Source organism: Alexandromys fortis, unplaced genomic scaffold (genome assembly GCF_014885135.2).
Source record: "Alexandromys fortis isolate MF-2015 unplaced genomic scaffold, M_Fortis_MF-2015_v1.1 scaffold_197, whole genome shotgun sequence".
Classification (NCBI taxonomy): Eukaryota; Metazoa; Chordata; class Mammalia; order Rodentia; family Cricetidae; genus Alexandromys; species Alexandromys fortis.
The window spans coordinates 1,671,810-1,685,071 of NW_026068072.1; the positions used below are offsets into that span (position 1 = coordinate 1,671,810).

At 48.6% G+C, this 13,262-nt stretch overlaps 1 long non-coding RNA gene across 1 annotated transcript; it reads right to left on the reverse strand.

Annotated features, from left to right (window-relative positions):
• Nucleotides 1–2,988: 2,988 nt before the first annotated feature.
• LOC126488014 (uncharacterized) lies at nt 2,989–8,828 on the reverse strand. The gene is made up of 3 exons (XR_007588546.1): nt 8,487–8,828; nt 7,240–7,573; nt 2,989–5,756 (listed from the first exon to the last, which is right to left on the reverse strand). It is a non-coding gene; the product is annotated as an uncharacterized lncRNA (long non-coding RNA).
• Nucleotides 8,829–13,262: the final 4,434 nt, after the last annotated feature.

Genomic DNA, 13,262 nt, shown 5'->3' on the forward strand with positions numbered 1-13,262 from the left:
TTAGTCTGGTGCAAGTTTGAGGCCAACATCTCCACACAGTGTGTTCCAGATCAGCCAGGGCTATGTAGGGAAACCCTGTCTCAGTAAAATTAAAAAGAAAGAAATAATAATTTCATGACATTTCTATACGTGCATTGTTCCTCCTGGTCATTAACCAATGTGTATTAAGATCTACTTAGTGTCAACCCGGTGTGAAGAGCGGGGAGTACAGGAGAGCAGCCCGAGGGAGATGAAAATTAAACACACATGGGAGTGCATGAACACACAGATACACATGCACACAAATGTACATACACACAGGTGAATACATGCATATAGCTGCACATAGCACACACACATACACACATATGCACACTAATGTACATACACACAGGTACATACATGCATATAGATGCACGTAGCATACACACATACACACATATGCACACAAACGTACATACACACAGGTGCATACATGCATATAGATTCACATAGCACACACACAGCACACATACATCCAAACATATGCACACAGATGTGCATATACATCCAAACACAGGCACACACATACAAACATGTGTACAAACACACATGCATGTGCGCGCACACACACACACTAAATAAATAAATGCAATAAAATTTAAATGATAGTTTTCCTCTCTTCCCAGAATCTAGAAAGCAAGGGGTAAATCAGGGCACCGTGAACGTGACATCTTGGTAGCATGGGTGTTCTCCTTTACAAGGTGCCTGGGCATAGCTTCTGCCCATCTTTAGGTTGTTTTTTAGAAACAAGATGGGTGTTGGATGTACGAGTAGCCAAAAACCTCTCCCACTCAGACTCATTTCCCATGTTCTCCCCGGTGTTTGCTGGGGGGCAGAGACTTCCCATTTTCAGGTGGTCCATCTGACCTTTCCTTCCTCCCTGCTCAGCACCACTGACGCTGGCTAGGGTCACCTATCCCTGAAGCCGTGAAGACATCTCCTTTATCATCTCCTGGGAATGTATTGTTCCAAATAACTGGGTCCACGATAAGTCTGGGAACTTCAGATAGAATTGTAAGAGTGTTTTAGAGATTTCCATGTAGGAAATGGACTGGGAACCATTTGTTGAACAACGTGGCTGAACTTGTTTGTGCCCCATCCACTTTAATCCAACAGTAAGATAGCTCACCAGTGGGCACTGTTTTCTCTGCCTACTGACTTTCCCCTTGGGTTTTCCTCCCTGGGTTGCCTGGGTAAGAGAAAGCCAGGTAGGACCCTATTCTGCTGGTTTGCGTCAAGCCAGCAACGTTCATGTCTGCGCTTTTGATCACTGTGGGGTACATAACTTGTGAGATTGTGAGATCACGGCTTCAGCACATTGGGCTGTGTTGTGACACAAAGGCCTAGTGCTAGGTGTTGTCTACACACACACACACACACACACACACCCTGTGTTGTGTAGACTCCATGGATATGTAGGAAGTGGAGGAGACATGAGCTTTGAATTGAGTGGCAGCAGAGGCTCTGTTTTTGTTCCTATGCTAAGGTGCATGACCTGCAGGTCGTCAGTTCTGATCTCATCCATGGCAAGTCACCATGGGTGACTTTCCTATCTGCTGAGACACTCGAGCATGCAGTGTGTGTGATTACCAAAGCCCCAAACAGTGAGAAGTAAAACACTCTCACATCTTACCAAAGACCGTGGTCCGCGGGGAGCAAAAGATAGATTCAAATGGAGGCAAAGATGAAGCTCTTGGGAGATATACTGACTGAAGAGGAACGAGTCTTACTACACAGTGTGCAATAACACAGAGCTGACTGATTTAACATGAAATGATGGTGCCATGAACCCATGTGTATGCCAGGGATGGGGTGGTGAATGAGTTTCACTGCTCCCACCAATGCTGGGGACTTGGGTTACTCAATACACACATACACACACACACACATGCATGCACGCGTACACACACTCATAAAGTTGAAGTACTGGGTCATCAGCTGACTCACATGTTAGAGTCTTCACAAAGTTTTGAGACAGTCAGCATTCTCCTATTGTGGCTTTGCCATCTCCTCCAGGCACAACGTGACCCCCAGCTACTATGGGACAGAACTTGCTATGGTGACCTATAGGCTACAAGGGCCCTGTAGTCCTGATGATGAAATAAGCAAACAGTATCAAGATCTCTGCGTCCATGGTAATGGTGAGCATCTTCTGTAGGAGAGGGGAGACCTCAGTGGAGATCCCAGCCACCCACTCCCACTGTACCCAGCTACCTGTGATCTTGGGATACTAGAGTGTATAGAAGGCAAAAACTGACTGAAGGTTGGGACTCCACGTTTGAGAGCTTGTCACCTACGTTGGGGTGGGACACTGAAGTAAGGAAGGGGCTTTTGAGTCACCCACGCTTCCTAAGGAACCCAGGTTCACCAAGTCAGACTTCGGTGGGATCGCTGGCTGTCTGGAGTCTGATCTGGGCATACCTGAAAATTAACATATTACCCTATTACACGAAATTATAAGGAATGCTGAAATTCTTTTCTTTCCCTAAGTTGTGGTTAAGAAACAGTCTAAAAAAAAAAAAAAAAAAAAAAAAAGACCAATCAACAGCCTGCATGTATCCAAGCCTTCATAGTCTTTTTTGTAACAGTGTTACAAAGGGAGCAGACTGCAGACAAAACAATCAGTCTCCACACACTGGTTATCAGTAGTTAACAAAGGGGGACCAGACTGCAGACAAAACAGTTTCCAAGCTCTAGTTACCTGTAGTTAGCAAAGGAGGACCAGACTGCAGACAAAACAAACAGTCTCCACTTGCTGGTTACCGGTAGTTAACAATGGGGGCAGACCGCAGACAAAACAAACAGGATCCACACGCTTGTTACCAGCAGTTAACAAAGGGGGTCTTGCAGATTTTGTGACCCCGCGTGTCTCTGGTTCCTTAAGTCGGCCACTGCTGTGGCTCCTTCTCTAACTTGGAATATTCACTTTTAACCTGAAGATTATTTTTAGTCCATAAATATTTCCCAAAGTAGTTGACAAAACAGCCGTAGCTCTGAAGACCAGCTAGCTACCCACTCTTCCCCACTTACCCTCACCCACAGGACCCTGCCAGGCTGGCCTCAGACTTCAGATCCACCCGCTCAGACTCTCCAGTGTTGGGACAACAGGTGTGTGCCAGCACAACTGGCTGAAAACCAAAGAAGTCCCACCAGTGTGGCTGCCTAGCCATGAGCCAGCAAGGCTGGCAATAGACATGCTAACATGGACTGGAGTGTGGGCAAGTGAGGATGACCATTGGTCTTCCCCAGGTGAGTGGACTCATGGCCAATGGCCAATAGAGCGAGTCCCCCTTATGTACTTTAGAATCTCTCTTCTCCAAGCTTTGCCTGGCTTCCAGCATGTAAGAGCAGCTCCATGAACAGCCACATCCCTATGCCTCTCATTTTGCCTCTTTGTATCCTAGGCTAGCTGCCTCAGACTTACAAGGAGTCTGAGTGCTAGGATTACACACACTACAGCAGTTGGATTCTACCAGGGTTCTGTGGGTTTGAACCCAGGGCCTCACACTTGCATGGCAGGCGTCTTTACCCACCAAGTCTTAAGTGTTTTGCGCGTTGGATGTTGATCACTGGAGCTTGCGGGAGGTATAGGAGCTAATCCTTGAAGAAAGCCTGGCCCATCCTGAGCGTGAGTGCTGGCTGTGGAGCGACTGTGCCGTCCTGATGCGACAGCTGCAGAGAACGGGCTCCTTCTCCAGGTCTTCCTCTAGGAAAGGCGACTGAGCAGAACCTGTGCATCTTCTCCAGACCAGCCTTCCAGAAACCAGGAACAGCAATGTCATGGGTGGGTACAGAGTGGCATCTAGTGGTTTGGAGGGGAAATGGGTGAGATTGTCCCAGTGACGTGGAGGATGTTTAAAGGCTTGGCTGTGGTGTGTGGAGAGGCCATGAAGGTGGCAGGTGTGAGCTGTAGTTGGTCAAGCGCCCACTGTGCAAGTACGGAGACCCAGGTCTGAATCTACAGAGTTCATGTAACAGTGGGGGGGCATGGCAGCGTGCATCTGTAACCATGGCTCTAGACACATGTACATAAGGGCAATCGTAAATGTGTGTGTGTAACAATAAAGAAAAAGAGGGCATGAATTTGAGGAGCGGAGGGAATGATGTAAAGACAGCACTCATATACAAAATTCTCAAAGAAATGGGAAATCAGTCATGCAGCAAACCTTACACACTTCATCTTAGTGTGGGTGAGATTGTTTGGGACATCCTGAAAGGAGTGTTTAAGGGCTCAAACTTCCATTCACCTGGAAGACTTCTTATTCTGATTTTTATGAGCTTCTCCATCATCAGTGTTTTCCTAGTCTCCAAAGTGACTTCTGAATCTTCAAAGTCACTTTCTGGGGCTCAGCATCTTCTCTTTCATCTAAGAGGAGGGTGAGACACACTGCTACAGTTATGGTTTCTATTGCTACAAAGAAACCTCGTGACCAAAAAGCTAGTTGGGTAGGAAAGCTTGTACCTCTACATTGCTATTCACTAGCAAAGGAAGTCAAGGCAAGAACTCCAGCAGGACAGGAGCCTGGAGGCAGGAGCTGATGCAGAGGCCATGGAGGGTGCTGCTTACTGGCTTGCTTCCTATGGCTTGCTCAGCCTACTTTTTTTTTTTTTCATCTTTCAAAACAGGTTTTTTTTTTTTTTTCTCTGTGTAGCTTTGGAGCCTGTCCTGGCATTTGCTCTGCAGACCAGGCTGGCCTCAAACTCACAGAGATTCTCTTGCCTCTGACTCTCAAATGCTGAGATTAAAGGCGTGCGCTACCACCGCCCTGCTCAGACTATTTTCTTATAGCAGCCAGGACTACCAACCCAGGGATGGCACCACTCACAATGGCCTGGGCCTTCCCCACTGAAAACTGAGAAAATGCTCTATAGATGGATCTCATGGAAACATTTCCTCAACTGAGGCTCCTTCCTCTCTGGTGACTCTAACTTGTGTCAACTTGACACTCAAATGTATCACTATTAAACCACAACCCTTCCTTTCTTATGCATCCCCAAGATCTCACATTAAAAAATGTAGATAACTTTAAAAGTCCCATGGTCTTTACAAATTCAAACACATTACATATTAAAAATTCAGACCCTTTAAAATAGCCAAATCTTTTTTAAAATCCAAAGTCTCGCAACTATGGGCTCTGGTAAAATGTTTTCTTACTTCAAGAGGGAAAACTCTGGGCACAATCACAAGCGAATAAAATCAAACCAAATTCCAACAGTCCAGTGGCTGGGATCCACTCACGATCTTCTGGGCTCCTCCAAAGGACTTGGGTCACTTCTCTGTCTCTGCCCTCTGCAGCACACAGCTTGTCTTTAGGTTCCAGCTGGCTCTGCTCAACCGCTGCTGCTGGCGTCTCCAAAATCCTGGGGTCTCTGCTGCAACTGGGCCGCACTTTCACCAACAGCCTCTCCTGGGCGCTCCTCATGATGCCAAGACTCAACTTTTCATGATTCCTTCACTCCTGGCATTCCACAGTGCAAAGCCTCAGCTGCTCTCTGTGACCTCTTCAGGCCTTCAAAGTCAGTACCCCCTGGGTGACTCCTACACCACCAAGTTCAGCTGCCAGCATAAGGTGTAACCTTGGCTGCCTCTGGACCCCAGCTTCATGTGCGGACTCTTGGGAAACACCCGATGATGTCTCCTCAGTGATGTTAACTTAGTCACTGCTGAGCAGTGGCCATTGTCCCAGGAGAGCAAAGGTGTCACTTCAGTAGTTCTGATGTCTTGTTAATCACAGCTGAGAATGACAGAATCTTAAATCAAAGAAACAAATGACCCTCAGAGAGTCTTTAAACTTACCTCTGAAACTTCATGAGCCGGACCTCCATTGTCTGCGCTGCTCTAAACAGTCTCATTTCCAAGCTCCTACAGAACAGCTCACTGAACTCTTAGCACTCAATGGCTTTGCTGGTTCAAAGCTCTAAAATCCTTCCACGGTCCTCCCTAAAACATGGTCAGAACTGTCGCAGTAATACCTCATTCCTACTACCAACTGTCTTAGGGTTTTTATTGCTGCAAAGACACTCCGTGACCAAAAAGCAAGTTGGGGAGGAAAGGGTTTATTCAGCTAACACTTCTGCATTGCTGTTCATCACCACTCATAACTAATTGAGAAAATGCTCTATAGATGGATCTGATGGAGGAATTCCCTCAACTGAGGCGCCTTCCTCTCTGATGGCTCTAGACTGGGTCAAGTTGACAAACAAAACCAGTCAGTTATAGGCCCCTTAGCGGGCTGGAAAGTTCTTGGCTATCATGGCCTCCTGGATAATCCCACAGGTCTGCTTCAGCTTCTGTGGTCCCAGAGGGTGACTCAGAGCATGGAGGTGGCAGACAAAGCCATAGGAACAGAAACTGACCTGGAATCACCCCACCCACCCACACACACACAGGGCAGATGTATAATAGCCACAACGGCAGCACCGACGGGCCCACATCCCCTCTGCAGCTGGGTCTCCTTTTATTTTGTGGTGTGTGTACTTGCTGTGGCCAGAGGTGGATGCCAGGTGTCTACAACTGCTTCTCTCCTGTTTTGAGACAGTCTCTCTCTGAACCTGGAGTTCACGGCTTTGACTAGGCTGGCTGGGCAGTGAGCCCCCATAGCTGTGTAAATATGGGCAGGTTCTGTGTATCCCCGTTGATTACTGCCTTCCTGTGCTTCCCGCCCGCTCACCCTTTCCCAGATCAGGTCGACCCACCCGTGCCTCCTTTCTGCTTTCTCCCGGGAATCTGATTTGTTTATTCTATCTATGTACCCTGGGAGACAAGGGCAGCACATTACCCTGTAAGATCATGAAGGAATGTTCACATCCTCATCTTTGTACCAGTATCACAGCCTCAGACAACACACTATCCACATTATAACGATGTAAATACACAAGCACTCAGAACATATCTGCCTCCTGGGCACACTTTGCCTCTCCAGTGGTCATAAGCTGATAACGTAGAACAATGCTGTCAACAAGGGAATGTGGCCCTGAGTTTGAACACACACACATGCACGCACGTGCACACACACACGCACACACATGCAGGCACACACACATGCACATGCACACATGCACACACACACTTCTAGTTGAAAATAATCCTACCCACTCATCCTGCTTCTCATGGTTCCCTCACCACTTGTCTTTGATTACTTGGAATCTGTCAGGGATTGTGCAAAAGACATTTGATTCTTGCTGACCCCAGCGTAAAGAATCTAGGGAGACAGTTACCTCTCTCAAGTGCAACAGGAACTCGTAGACAACATTGCCATGACTGCCAGGTGGGGGTTTGGGGAAGACATCCTACCCACAATTTCAGGTCTCGGCAGCATCTTTACTTCATCTGTTTACAGAGAGGCTTTCTGGACTCTCCAGGGAAGGATGGGCTCTAAAAGAGGCAACTGGTCAATCTGTGGATGCTCCCGGGTTCTTCTAGAGCCACGAGAAGTACACCTTCAGGCCCTTTTCTCACCCGAAGTCTTCAACAATCCCTGCATTTTGAGACTGGAGCAAACCTTGAAGGCTCCTCCATCGGAAGCCTGGAGTCCATTCACCAATGAGTTCCCTAGAGCAAGGTGGGGGCCACAGGGGTGTGTGAAGACAGAGGCAGCCATCTGCATGTATGCATGTTTGCGGCTATGTTTTCCTTGTCTGTAACTCTCCCCTGTGCCCTCGCCCATGTATCATGGCACTTCCATAGCCCTGGCCTCGTGTAGATTTGTGCGGCGCTCTTAGTTTTTGTGTGTGTGTAAAATTTCTCCACAGCCTCCTCAGCCTCTTGGGCCTGCCCCAGCTTCCTTTTCTTTGGTATTGCCGAGGGAACTCTGTCAGGAGCCGGTTCCCTCCTAAAAATCATTACAGGAACCATCGCCCTGGGGAGTCTGCAGAGAACCCCACACCCATAATTATGTTAAGAATCGTTCTATAGAAAGGACCTACCCCACCCAATTAAGCTGTTAATGGAGAGCTATCTATTAGCGGAACCCGCCTCACATTCCAGCTATCCAGGGAACTAGGTGTGGCAACTCGTGACTGACCTCCTGGCCTACGTGACCTGACCAAACATAACCTCCTGGCCTACGTGAGGAACCTGAACCACATGATTGGGACCACGCGGTGAGATCCCATGCCCCTGCCCCCCAAACCCTCATCCAGGGGCTATATAAGCAGCAACCAGGACTCTAATAAACGGAGGCTTTGACAAGAACCCCTGCTTAGCCTCCTTCTTCTTTCCTAGCCCATTCTCTTCCAGATAGTACCTCTCCGTGACCCTGGAGTAACTGACTGCCAGGCGGGTTACAATTCCTAGACTCAGTGACCCGCCAAGGCAATCAACAGAACTCAAGGCCCAGTTCATGTGTCTGCTCCACCGAGCTTCAGCCCTGGTCCCAGTGGTCTCATTTAACTGAAAGCCACAGGGCAGACACGGTGCTGTTAAGTGGTGATCTGTCACAGAACGAGAAACACGCCCTTGTTACCTTGCGGAGTCTCAGAATGGATCTTACAGAGGGAACACTCTGGCCATCAGGTCTTCCGGTCCTTAGCTAAGCAGCAATTAGCTTCTTCATCCTGTCATCTTAGGGACACCTTCTCTCCCTCTGCTTCAGGGTCAGTATCAGAGGAGCAGCGCTGAAGGCTGCTATGTGGGTTTCCCGAGAATTCCCCCCGGGAAGACCCGTAAGCTGCTCCGCACACATCATCCTCAGCAGAGACAGCACAGGGTCCCCTAGATGGTCCTGGGATGGTCATGTCACTAGGTCCCCTTCCAGGGTTGAGCTGCCTCTCATGGGTGTCTCCAAGTACTCACATCTTCCTGTAACTCTCACCTTGTCAATGTTGGAACCTGTGAAGATATCTGGGGGGTAGAGCTGTGAAGACATCTGGGGGCGTTGGAGCTGTGACGACATCTGGGGGGTGGAGCTGTAAGACATCTGGGGGTGGAGTTGTGACGACATCTGGGGGTGGAGCTTTGATCTGCAAATGGAAGCTGCTGCATTCTTTCCCCCCTCCTCGGAGAACAGGTTTCGAGTTGTTTAAGTTTGGGTTTGTATTTGTTTCTTGATGTTTCATGCTGTAGATATTATTTTTTGTATCATGTTTTCTATTTTTAATGTATATATTTAGTGTAAATATGTTTGCCCTATTTTTTTGTGCATATTTCATTTAACTGTAGACACTTTCTACCAGCTGCTAAAACCCCTTTTTGAAGTATGAACACATTTTAGGAAATCTATACAGACGTAGAACTTCATGGATTGCAAAGCTCTCCTCTTAGCAGCCCATGGCCACTCCCTTGAGCCAGGCCCATCACGGGTCACCACTGAACACAACTGAGCACCTGTCATCTGTCCTATGTCACTGTTGCTCTAGGACTTCAGTGACGGAAGTCAGTTTGTTCCTCCCTCTGGAAGTCATCATGGCAGCAATATGACCCAACTGGGATGTCGGTCCTTCACACCTCAAAGCCAGCACGATGGTACCACGTCCACAGCTCCTGTGCCCTACTTGAGGCTCTTCAGCGTGCTGCTGTTTCCGACTGGGAAGGCCCTGCTCTTTCTATGTGCTGCTGTTTCTGACTGGGAAGGTCCTGCTCTCTCTCTGTGCTGCTGTTTCTGACTGGGAAGGTCCTGCTCTCTCTCTGTGCTGCTGTTTCCGACTGGGAAGGGCCTGCTTTCTCTTCCGATGTTATCACGGAAGCCTGTTGGATTCCTTTACCCTGGAGCCCAGGATTTCCCAAGAACACACTGGTTCGTCACTGCCAGTCAGCGCCCAGTGTTCCCCCAGGAAACAAGTCCCCAGCATCATCTCACTGACAGAAAGACTGCAGTGATAGCCTCATGTTTTCTTTCTGTCGTTGCTTTGGGTTTTCCTGCTGGTGCTCAGTCGTTTCTCCATCAGGTCCCTGGTGGTCAGCTTCAGCTTGGGGTGCTTTACTCCAATCTCCCTGCAGCTCTGCCTTAGTTTACACGAAGTCTCACCTCTCCCTCTCACTTTCCGCTTCCTGTAAGGCAGTACCTCAGAGTTTCTGCCACATTACGCGTCGCTGTTGGTCTCTCACTTTTGACTACTCTCTCCCGACTTCTGTCTGCCATGTCCACATTTCTCTCATGATGCTTAATGGTGCCCTTCCTCGTTTTCCATCTTTCCTTTAATGGGTCTTCCTTGTTTTTAAAAGAGTCAGTTTCTTGGGGAATATGTCCAATAAGAACTGACATTGCCTGCTGTGCTCCTATCATGCGTGACTTTGTGTGTAGCCTGCGTTGATGTTTTTCTATTAATCAGACATGAAACTTGATTTTGTGAGTTTCTGTGGTCAGAGGATAGTGGTTAGCGTGAACTCACAACTGATCATAGTGCACAAAAGGATTGTCAGTGGAGACTAGTTCACCCACAGGTGGATACAGGTCAGTGGAGACTGGTTCACCCACAGGTGTCAGTGGAGACTAGTTCACCCACAGGTGGATACAGGTCAGTGGAGACTAGTTCACCCACAGGTGGATACAGGTCAGTGGAGACTAGTTCACCCACAGGTGGATACAGGTCAGTGGAGACTAGTTCACCCACAGGTGGATACAGGTCAGTGGAGACTAGTTCACCCACAGGTGGATACAGGTCAGTGGAGACTAGTTCACCCACAGGTGGATACAGGTCAGTGGAGACTAGTTCACCCACAGGTGGATACAGGTCAGTGGAGACTAGTTCACCCACAGGTGGATACAGGTCAGTGGAGACTAGTTCACCCACAGGTGGATACAGGTGTCAGTCAGTGGAGACTAGTTCGCCCACAGGTGGATACAGGTGTCAGTCAGTGGAGACTAGTTCGCCCACAGGTGGATACAGGTCAGCGGAGACTAGTTCACCCACAGGTGGATACAGTCATCACATTCCCAGCCAAGCCTCAGGAATCATTGTTGAAGAGGGTGGGAGACAATAAGAACCAAAGATTGGGGCAGTGGTGGAGCAAGACAGTGTCTCTGGCCAGAAGAACCACCGTCCTATGAATTCCAGCAGCAGTGGTTGCCTCCACAAGGTCTGTACAAGACAAAGCCAGTCAGCATTCTAGTACGGAGTGGTTCGTGGACCTCCACCCCAGCCAGGTTAAGATGCTAATGGCACTTGATGGCTTCTGAAGAAAGGAGTTAGGGTTCTTTATGGGCGTGGTCTCTGGTAGGTCAACTCTGAGCCCATGGATGGTCTCACCCACATCAGTATATGGCCAACTGGATTCTGTCGATTAGGCATGGCGGTGTGCACCTTTAATTTCAGCACTCAAAGCAGAGGCAGAGGGATCCCTGTGAGTTCAAGAACAGCCTGATCTACACAGCAAGTTCCAGAACAGCATGGACTACATAATAGAGACCCTGTTTCTAAAACAAGAAGAAGAAGAAGAGAAAGGAGGGAGGAAGAAAGGAAAGAAAGAAAGGAAGAAAGAAAGGAAGGAAGGAAGGAAGGAAGGAAGGAAGGAAGGAAGGAAGGAAGGAAGAAAGGAAAGAAGGAAGGAAGGGACCAGGAGTTGAAATGGGGCAGATCTGGGAGGAGTTAGTGGTAGGAGCTGTAAGGGTGAATATGTTCAAATGTATTTATAAAATTCTCATATTGCATTAAATTTTATACTTGAAATGAGTGATAAGGAATGCATTCAGTGTTGACTCAGCCTCTCAATGCTGTTATAACTTCATTCGTGGCTGAAGGCTTGACTAGGTCCCTCCCCAAGGCCAGAAACAGACATTTATGGGGAGTGGCTCCTGGGCTTCTTCAGCGTGTCTGTCAGAAGGAAGTAAAATGTCTCATCTTCAGTAAAAGGCACGAAATGCTCTGATTTGTGGAGTGATAACATTGATGGCATGCCATTTTTCCTTATGATACAATCGATGGCCCTGAAATTATAGTCATACATATCAATGTGTAGATTTATTTCTGTGTGCCTTACCCACTTGTATAACGTCTTATGAATGAATGTTATTTCAAAGGAGAAGGCTCGGGGTCAGGTGGAAGACACCCACAGGCCCTCCTGGTACTGGTACCACTGTAATGAGGAACTCTACCGTGGAGAAGGGGGAGAGAGGCAGAGTGGTTCCTGCACTGTGGAGAGAGGCGGGACTGAAGAAGCCGAAGTGAAGGAGATGAGGAAGGGGTTGATATGGGTGGCCTGTTCTGCTCCCCAAGACCATGGTGGCGACAGGGCCCAGGCACGTCTGGGTCCTTGGTCCAGCTGCAGCTGGGGGCTGTGTCATGTCCTTGGCTTGTGTTACCACCAGGAGGCCAGGCAAACCACAAACCACGCGTATTGAAATCCAAGGACCCTGCTGAGCCAGCCCTGCCTTTCATTGGGAGATCTGGCCCTGCCCCTCGCCTGAGGTGGGTGGTGTAGCAGGAAAACAGGCCCACACTTCACCGTGGGTGCAGGAGAGCTGGCTCCGCCCCTCGCCTGAGGTGGGTGGTGTAGCAGGCTTTCTCGCACCACCCAACCATGACGCGGAAACTTAGTATTAGTTATGAATGCTCGGCCTTATCTGACGCTTGTCCCAGCAGCTCGTATAACTAAACTAACCTGTTTTTCTTCACCTACATTTTGCATTGGGGCTTCTTACCTTTTTTTTTCATTCTGTATGTCCTCCTCTGTGTTTGGCTGACTGGTGCCTCCCTGGCTGACCCTGGGAGTCTCCCTCTCTTCTCCCTCATCCTCTCTTCTCTCTTCTTCTCCTGAACCTAAGACTCCTACTTATTCTCTCTGCCCACCAGCCCTGCCTATCCCTCTGCTGCCTAGCTATTGACTCTTCAGCTTTTTATTTGACCAATCAGGTAACTTGGGCAGGCAAAGCAACACACCTTTACATCATTAAACAAATGTAACACAACTTTGCCCAGGTAAGGTGATATTCCACAACAGGGCGGTTCTGGTGGAAGACCGAACTGACCAACTCAGCTGCCACTCGGGCCCACATTGAGTATTTTGAGTTGGTTCACCCCAATATCTGCTCCATCTATAACCTACTGGGGTGCATAAAGGGACTGGTCCTGTGGAACCAGAGGTGCGGGATCTCCATGACTCAGGGCGACAGCAGGATACCCAAGAGGAGTTTCCGTGGGGGTCTAGTATTGATGGTGCACCAAAACCAGAGGCCTTGAGCCAGCCCCACAACTCATGACAATCAACATTGGTAAGTAAAGCTGAATGGACAGAAGAGTCCACTGCGAGACACACCGCAGCTCCCAACGCCACTAAGACAAATGAAGAGGTGATGGAGAGGCCA